Source organism: Acanthochromis polyacanthus, chromosome 15 (genome assembly GCF_021347895.1).
Source record: "Acanthochromis polyacanthus isolate Apoly-LR-REF ecotype Palm Island chromosome 15, KAUST_Apoly_ChrSc, whole genome shotgun sequence".
NCBI lineage: Eukaryota > Metazoa > Chordata > Actinopteri > Pomacentridae > Acanthochromis > Acanthochromis polyacanthus.
The window spans coordinates 26877877-26886676 of record NC_067127.1 but is presented as its reverse complement, the minus strand read 5'-3'; the positions used below and the strand labels follow the sequence as shown (position 1 = coordinate 26886676).

Sequence of the window (8800 nt, the reverse complement as noted above, 5' to 3'; positions counted from 1 at the left end):
TACCACAGTGTCATAAAAAGTCCTTAGTAGAGGTCTGCACACTCCGAAAGACTTCAGCCTCCTCAGAAGGTGGAGGCGACTCTGGCCCTTCTTGTACAGAGCATCAGTGTTGTGGGACCAGTCCAGTTTATTGTTGAGGTGAACACCCAGGTATTTGAAACTGTCCACTGTTTCAATGTCCTGCCCCTGGATGTTCACTGGTGGATGTGGGAGTGTCCTTCTCCTGAAGTCGACCACCATCTCCTTCGTCTTACTGGTGTTGAGGCACAGATGGTTGCGCACACACCAGTCCACAAAGTCCATGATGACCGACCGATACTCCAGCTTGTTCCCCTCGGACACACGGCTCACAATGGCGGAGTCATCGGAGAACTTCTGGAGATGGCAGCTGTCCGTGTTGTAGGTGAAGTCCGAGGCGTAGATGGTGAAGAGGAAGGGCGAGAGGACGGTGCCCTGGGGCGCCCCCGTGCTGCAGAGTACCACCTCTGACTCACAGTCACGCAGCTGCACGTACTGTGGACGGTCAGTGAGGTAGTCAATGGTCCAGGCAGCGAGATGTCCATCCACTCCCGCGTCCTCCAGCTTCCCCCGCAGCAGCGCCGGCCTGATGGTGTTGGAGGCGCTGGAGAAGTCAAAGAACATGACTCTCACAGCACTGCTGGTGCTCTCCAGGTGAGTGAGCGCTCGCTGCAGCAGGTAGATGAGAGCGTCTTCTACCCCCATGTTGGGCCTGTAGGCGAACTGCAGCGGGTCCAGGTCGGAGCTCACCACTGAGCGGAGGTGGTGGAGGAGGAGCCTCTCCATGGTCTTCATGAGGTGGGAGGTGAGGGCGACAGGTCTGTAGTGGGCCAGTTCCTTGGCGTGTGCTGTTATAGGAACCGGGACCACACAGGAGGTCTTCCACAGGACGGGGACCCGCTCCAGGCTGAGGCTCAGGTTGTAGAGGTGGCAGAGGTCCTCAGCAGCCTGGGACTGATGCCGTCTGGTCCTGCAGATTTCCTCTGCTTCAGTCGCTTCAGCTCTCTCCTAACCTGGTCCGGTGTGAAGGAGAGGGGGGAGTGAGTTGGGCTGCAGGGGGTGGGAATAGTCCGTGTGGGTGAATGGGGGGCTGGTGAAGGTGTCCCAGGAAGGGGAGAGTCCGCTGGGCTGGGGATGTGTGAAGAGGGGGGAGCAGAGAGGGGGGCAGAGGGGGTGGGGGGAGAGTCAAATCTGTTGAAGTAACACTTCAGCTGTCCCTCTGGCACTCTGTCCATGTCCAGAAATGTTCTTAAAGCAGAACTTCGTTTTTTTTCAACCTGGGGTCTGTTTCCATATGTAATTTCATACATGTGAGTGATGGAGAAATGAATTTTCGACATAGCTCCAGTATTTAGCCAGGCAGACAGCTCAGCTAGCAGCTCGGCTAGCGAAAAGTATGGGGCAACTTGCCCCCCTGCATCAAAGTCCGCCCTAACGTGCTTTTGCCCCACACTGACCGGCTCAGATAGTCTCAATGAGTGTCCCACAACATACTAGAGATGAGAAGTGAACGAAAACCTCCACATTACCTGGCGATCGCTCTTTGTTGTGGTCTGTATCCAAATCTCAGGACGCGAGAAACCAAATCTCATTCTGAAATCGTGCGAGAGCTCCCGAAATCGCGCAACGAGATTTGGTTTCTAGCTGCCCCATACTTTTCGCTAGCCGAGCTGCTAGCCGAGCTGCTAGCCGAGCTGCTAGCTGAGCTGCTAAGCTGCCTGCCTGGCTAAATACTGGAGCTATGTCGAAAATTCATTTCTCCATCACTCACATGTATGAAATTACATATGGAAACAGACCCCAGGTTGAAAAAAACTGAAGTTCCCCTTTAAGTCCTCTCCACATGTCCCGCGCGTTGTTCTGCTCCAGCTTCTCCTCCAGCTTCTTCCCATAGTCCTTCTTGGCCCGTCTGATCCGCCACTGGAGTTCTCGCTGCACTCTCTTCTGCTCCTCTCTGTCCCCTGAGATGAAAGCCCATTTCTTCTGGTTCAGGAGGGCTTTGAGCTCAGGGGTGACCCAAGAGTGGTTGTTGGAGAAGCACCGTACCCTCTGAGTTTGCACAGTGCTGTCCACGCAGAAGTTGATGTAATCTGTGATGCAGTGCGTGAGGCCATCGATGTCATCTCCGTGAAGACTGTAGAGCACGCTCCAGTCTGTGGTCTGGAAACAGTCTCTGAGTCTCTCACTGGCCTCATCTGTCCATGCCTTCACAGTCCTCTTCTGCACAGGTCCTCTTCTCACCTTGGGTGTGTAGTGGGGGAGCAGATGAGACCAGGTTGTGGTCTGAGCGGCCCTGTGGGGGGAGGGGGGCAGCGGTGTAGGCGCCTTCCACATTCACATACAGTAAGTCCAGTGTCTTGTCGCCCCGCGTGTGACACATGACATACTGTGTGAAAGTAGGGAGAAAGGCAGAGAGGGAGGCGTGGTTAAAGTCTCCGGTGATCAGCACTAGCGCCTGGGGATGGCGGCTCTAGGCTTCGCTCACGGCACTGTGGAGTCTTTCACACGCTGTCACTGCATGAGCTGATGGTGGGATGTACACGCAAAACACAATCACGTGCGAGAACTCCCTCGGTAGATAATACGGCCGCAGCGCCACCGTAAGCATCTCCAAGTCCCGCGTGCACAGCTGTTCCTTCACATGCACGTTTGCTGGGTTACACCACCGCTCATTCACGTACACAGCCAGTCCTCCCCCAGACATTTTGCCGCTTCCCACCGCGCTCCGGTCCGCGCGCACGAGTGTTAATCCGTTCAGGGAAACCACAGAGTCTGGTGTATGTCCATTCAGCCACGTCTCCGTGAAACACGAGGCTACACTCGCGATGCTCCTTCAGCCGCGTCAGCGTGGCCAGCTCCTCTACCTTGTTAGTGATGGAGAGGACGTTCCCCATGATGATAGAGGGAAAATAAGTCCTGCACTTTCGCCGTCCTCCTCTGCAGCCTCTTCTTTTTCTCCATATCTCCGTGGGGACATGGGGCCTCTCCGTGTAGAGAGAAGATGAGCTGCGGAGGCCGAGAAGGGCCTCACGTGTGTAGCGTCTTTGTTCCTCAGAGCGACCGCCGCTGTGTCCAGAGGGCTCTCCTGACGCAAGTCCAAAAAGTGCAAAAAACAGCACTACTCCGAATAAGAGTGTGATAAGTGTGTTTCCCATGTGCACAATTGCACAAAGCTTCACCCACTTTAAAGAAAAACAAGAAAAAGTGCCTATTTACAATAGAAAAAACGAAAAGTGGGAAAATAGGGTTGAGAGCTCCCGTAACCAGCTGCTGCTCGCACAGCGCCATTACTAGTTTTTTTGTCTCTGTCCATTCGCAACATTACTTAAAAATGGAATAACGGATTTCAATGAAATTTTCAGGGAAGGTCAGAAATCACACAAGTGATTACATTCTGGCAGTGATGTGGCCTATAGTCGGGATCAGTGGATTTGTTGAAGATTTCTGTATCATTGCAAGATAGCGGCACGGCGTCACTGTAACTATGATGAGCGAATACTAGAGTTCTAGAGAGCAGAGTACCGTACTCTCAAAGTGTTTTTCTTGTTTGTTAATGTGAGGCGATTACAGATCCAGTTTGGAATCTCCCAATATGCTTCTAGACTTATCAAGGCCACCCAATAAGATCAAACATGGTTGATATTTCTAAGTCAACCAGATTTCCAACTTTTCAGATTATATCATATGTGGGATTTTAGCCTGGTCTTAGTCTAAATTGTCTCTTGGACTGGACTGGTTTCCAAACTAGTTGTGATGTCACAAATCGTACAGAAACTTTTAGTAGACATTCTTTTTAGACATTTCTTCTAATGTTAAACCCTTTATGTACGTTTTTCTAAGCATCCAAGAGCAGTAATGATGACAAACACCCATTTCATTCAGAATGATGTATCCCGCCAACTTAGTTGAGCACTGACTGTTGCATAAGCAAATTTGGTCTTTGTCACAGGTACATAGATGATGACTTTATCTACAGCCCAGAACCGTTCATTGTAATGGAACTACTCAAGCCTCCATCTCGACCCACTCGCCGCACCTCTAAAATTGTCAACATAGTCATCATCATTATATGTGAGTCATCCTTTTAAACTGTTAAGCTTTCATCTCCGAGCCACTGACACTGCTCATTTCCACCTGTACTCACTGCTAACAATGTCAGACTTTCAAAGAGTCAGAGGCATTTTTGCATACAGATATTTTTGTATTCTGTGTTTTATTAGATATTTTAAATGTAGAAATGAAACGCAAGTCCATTGTCAGTTTTCTCTGATGGTTCTGGTCACTCCCTAGTGTTCCTGGTGATCATTCTGAGTGTGCTGCTGTCCGAGGCCGTGCACTCCCTCCGCAGACGGGAGCTGTGGAGTGTGCTGCTCATCGCTGTCCTCGTGCTGACACTTGTCCTCGCCATCATTATCATCTGGAGACAGCCACAGAGCACAACTGAAGCTGCTTTCATGGTAAACCAGAGGGATGTAAATGGAGGATTTCATGCATCTTGAGGATTTGCGTTTTTCCAATTCCATTGGGGATATCTTGTTAGGTGGATCAGTTGGTGGGCATCACTGAGGGGCTGTTGGAGGTCACAGAAAGTTTATGGCAAAGACGTTAGGTACCAATGGAAGTGAGGCCAGCTCAGGTTAAACCTAAACTGAATGAAAGCTTACATTAGGAAAAAAGTATGATAAAAATGTTGTCTAGAAACTGGGATATGATAATTACATATAGAAAGCAATATTTACATGTAAATTTTGCTTTGAACTTTTGTTAAATACAGTCCAAATTTCTGCAGTTTAAGGGAGTGGATACAACAGTACTGGTACTGTTTGAGGTACAGACACCATAAATTAGATTTTTTTTAGTTGTTACAATAGGGTTGAACAAGGCAACTACACACGTGGACAAAATTGTTGGTACCCCTCAGTTAAAGAAGAAAAAACCCACAATTCTCACTGAAATCACTTGAAACTCACAAAAGTAACAAATAAAAATTTATTGAAAATTAAATAATCAAAAACAGCCATTACTTTTGAATTGTTGATTAACATAATTATTTAAAAAAACAAACTAATGAAACAGGCCTGGGCAAAAATGATGGTACCTCTATAAAAGATTGAAAACTATTTGACCAGAGTGACATGATTAACTCAGGTGTGTCATTTAATTGACATCACAGGTGTTTCCAAACTCATAATCAGTCAGTCTGCCTATTTAAAGGGAGACAAGTAGTCACCCTGCTGTTTGGTGAAAAGGTGTGTACCACACTGAACATGGACAACAGAAAGCGAAGGAGAGAATTGTCCCAGGACATCTGAAAAAAAATTATAGACAAACATCTTAAAGGTAAAGGCTATAAGACCATCTCTAAACAGCTTGAAGTTCCTGTGACAACAGTGGCTCATATTATTCAGAAGTTCAAGACCCACGGGACAGTGGCCAACCTCCCTGGACGTGGCCGCAAGAGGAAAATTGATGACAAATTGAAGAGACGGATCGTTCGAATTGTATCCAAAGAGCCCAGAGCAACCTCCAAAGAAATTAAAGGTGAACTCCAAGGCCAAGGTACATCAGTGTCACATCGCACCATTCGTCGTTGTTTGAGCCAAAGTGGACTTCATGGGAGACGACCAAGGAGGACACCACTGCTGAAAAAAACTCATAAAAAAGCGAGAGTGGAATTTGCAAAAATGCATGTTGACAAGCCACAAAGCTTCTGGGAGAATGTCCTTTGGACAGATGAGACCAAACTGGAGCTTTTTGGTAAGGCACATCAACTCTATGTTCATAGACTCAAAAACCAAGCATACGAAGAAAAGAACACTGTCCCTACGGTGAAACATGGAGGAGGCTCAGTAATGTTTTGGGGCTGCTTTGCTGCATCTGGCACAGGGTGTCTTGAAAGTGTGCAAGGTACGATGAAATCTGAAGACTATCAAGGCATTCTGGAGAGAAATGTGCTGCCTCGTGTCAGAAAGCTTGGTCTCAGTCGCAGGTCATGGGTCTTCCAACAGGACAACGATCCAAAACACAAAGCCAAAAACACCCAAGAATGGCTGAGAGAAAAGCGTTGGACTATTCTAAAGTGGCCTTCTATGAGCCCAGATCTGAATCCCATTGAACATATGTGGAAGGAGCTGAAACATGCCATTTGGAGAAGACACCCATCAAACCTGAGACAACTGGAGCTGTTTGCTCATGAGGAGTGGGCCAAAATACCTGTTGACAGCTGCAGAACGCTCATTGACAAATACAGAAATCGTTTAATTGCAGTGATTGCCTCAAAAGGTTGTGCAACAAAATATTAAGTTATGGGTACCATCATTTTTGTCCAGCCCTATTTCATTAGTTTGTTTTTTTAAATAATTATGTTAATCAACAATTCAAAAGTAATGGCTGTTTTTGATTATTTAATTTTCAATAAATTTTTATTTATTGTTACTTTTGTGAGTTTCAAGTGATTTCAGTGAGAATTGTGGGTTTTTCCTTCTTTAACTGAGGGGTACCAACAATTTTGTCCACGTGTGTATAAGGTGTTGATCAGTGAGTTTCAGAATTGCTGAATAGGATATTTTGTTATCTTGGGTAAAGCAAACTCTAGAGTCTTTGTACTGAACAGATGCAGGCTATTTAGCATACAGGCACAAGATTCGAATCAGTCTTTTCATGTAAGACTTGACGAGAAAGTAAAATTACATGATTACTAAAATGACAAACTACTCGTTTTAACATGGATAATCAATCTTTCTGTAGGTTCCTGGTGTTCCTGTAATTCCTGTTTTGAGTATTTTCATCAATACCTACCTGATGGTTCAACTGGACGGAGAACCATGGATTAGCTATGCTGTTTGGATGGCAGTTGGTAAGAACCTTTTGTTTTCAACTTCTTGATATACCTTTTTTTGTTCCAAAACTGCATAATTTGGAGATAATAACCTAAAAATCAGAACAGTGAATGCCATAATGTGTCTTCCACAGGAATGATCATATATTTTGCCTATGGGGTTCGTTACAGTGTTCAAAAACAGCACCTCAGGGAGGCTCACACAGAGATGAATGTTGCTAATGTAAATGTTCCCGATTCTGCTGCTTGATGCTCCGTATTGATTTATAACCATTGTTTAAGATGATCAAGGAATCACCTTGAGATCCTTTTAATATTTTACTCACAATCCAGCCAGAGTTTGACTGACCTGTTATTAGTCTGATGCCTCAAGTGATGCATATTTTTTATTCCTGAAAATATCTGTGGCTATGCTACAATATAAATAGCATATTTGTCATTTTATATATTATTACTTATAAGTCATTCAAGGTTGTGCAACCTTGGATATGATCATTTTATATCAGTATCTGACAATGACAAAACTTGTTTTTAAAAAATGTGTTGTGGAAAAAATTAAATCAGAGAGAATAAATGTTAATAAAGTTGTGAAAAAATACATTTCACTGCAGTGAATAAGAGTTGTCTTTTTTCGAGTTTATACAAATTAATTAATTTTTTGTGAAAATGCTGCAATGAGAGTGATCAGAATAACCAAAAGCGGCAATGTTGAAGTTGTACAAAAAACAGAAACTGACTGCAAAAGTCTATGAAGTTAGTAAAGCTGCAAGTTCAGCAAATTACTCTGTGCTATTTTCATCAACTTACTGAAATTGTATTCTTTCACTGGAAAAGCTCTGCTGTGAAAATTGATTTTGTCAAGAAATTGAGAAATTTCTGGAAAATTTGTTGTCCTTACCACTTTCTAGGTGACATTATGAAATGCTGTGGAGTGAACACATTTCAACATCTATCATCATTTCCTGTCAATTTTTTTAAATTGTTTTTGCCAATCTGTGGTTATTTTTATCCACTTAATATTTTTTGTTTGATTACTGTGACTAGTCACATTTCCCATAACAAACTCTGAGCTGCCTAATCATTGTAACTCTTCTTTGTTTCATAGAAAGTACAAAGAATTAGTATGACTGTTGTTTCAATGTATTTTTTTATTTATGTAGTACATAATCTTGTTTACATTCTCTCTCTCCTTGGAGCTCTGATCAGCATTGTGATTGCCAGACTCTAGTTGTTACAAGGTGCCAACACCAAGAGGCTAATTAATGCATACAATCCAGTGTTCATTTGTCAAACATCACTCTTCATTTGTGCAGCCTGCAGGACATGTGGCTGCCAGTTTCTCAAGGCCTGACATATGTTCCTTTATTGTTTTCTTGTTTTCACAAGATATGTCTATGTATAAAAGAAGCAGTGTCACCACAATGTGACCACACTTCAGGGAGGAAGTACATCCTTTGTTATTCTCAGAGGAAGGGTTTTTTACATTCATGCACAAATTTCCAGCTTAGTGTCTCTAAGCAACAGCATCTAAAACTGGGTTTACCATTACCCTGTGAGCCACTAGTCCACAACTGCGTACTATAGTTGATACATGACATCAAATTGTAGGATTTTGGAGCAATGAAATCCTTAAAATTGTTGAGATTGACACAACTGTCGTAGCTGGCCTAATGAGTAAAACATGGTGCTAAACTAAGCAAAAATAGTCAAGCTAATGGACTTTGTTGCCAAATTGTATGATCTCATCTGCTCAGTGAAAAGCCCCTTGATCATCTAAAATTGCCTGTCACTTTCAAGATTTTCTAAAGCTTGAAAACTGAGCTGGGAGGAGATTCAGAAGTCTATATTTCTGTCAGCCCCCTTGAGTGACAATATACTGAAAGGTTAGTGTAAACTTTTTTCCCCAGCAATGCCAACAAACATGCTGCTAACCCTAATTTTAAT

General features: G+C 44.2%; 1 protein-coding gene across 1 annotated transcript in view; it reads left to right on the top strand.

Moving 5' to 3' along the window:
* The window catches only part of LOC127537399 (piggyBac transposable element-derived protein 4-like), a 206159-nt gene that overhangs the window by 193000 nt on the left and 4359 nt on the right, over window positions 1-8800 (top strand). The window lies entirely within an intron of this gene.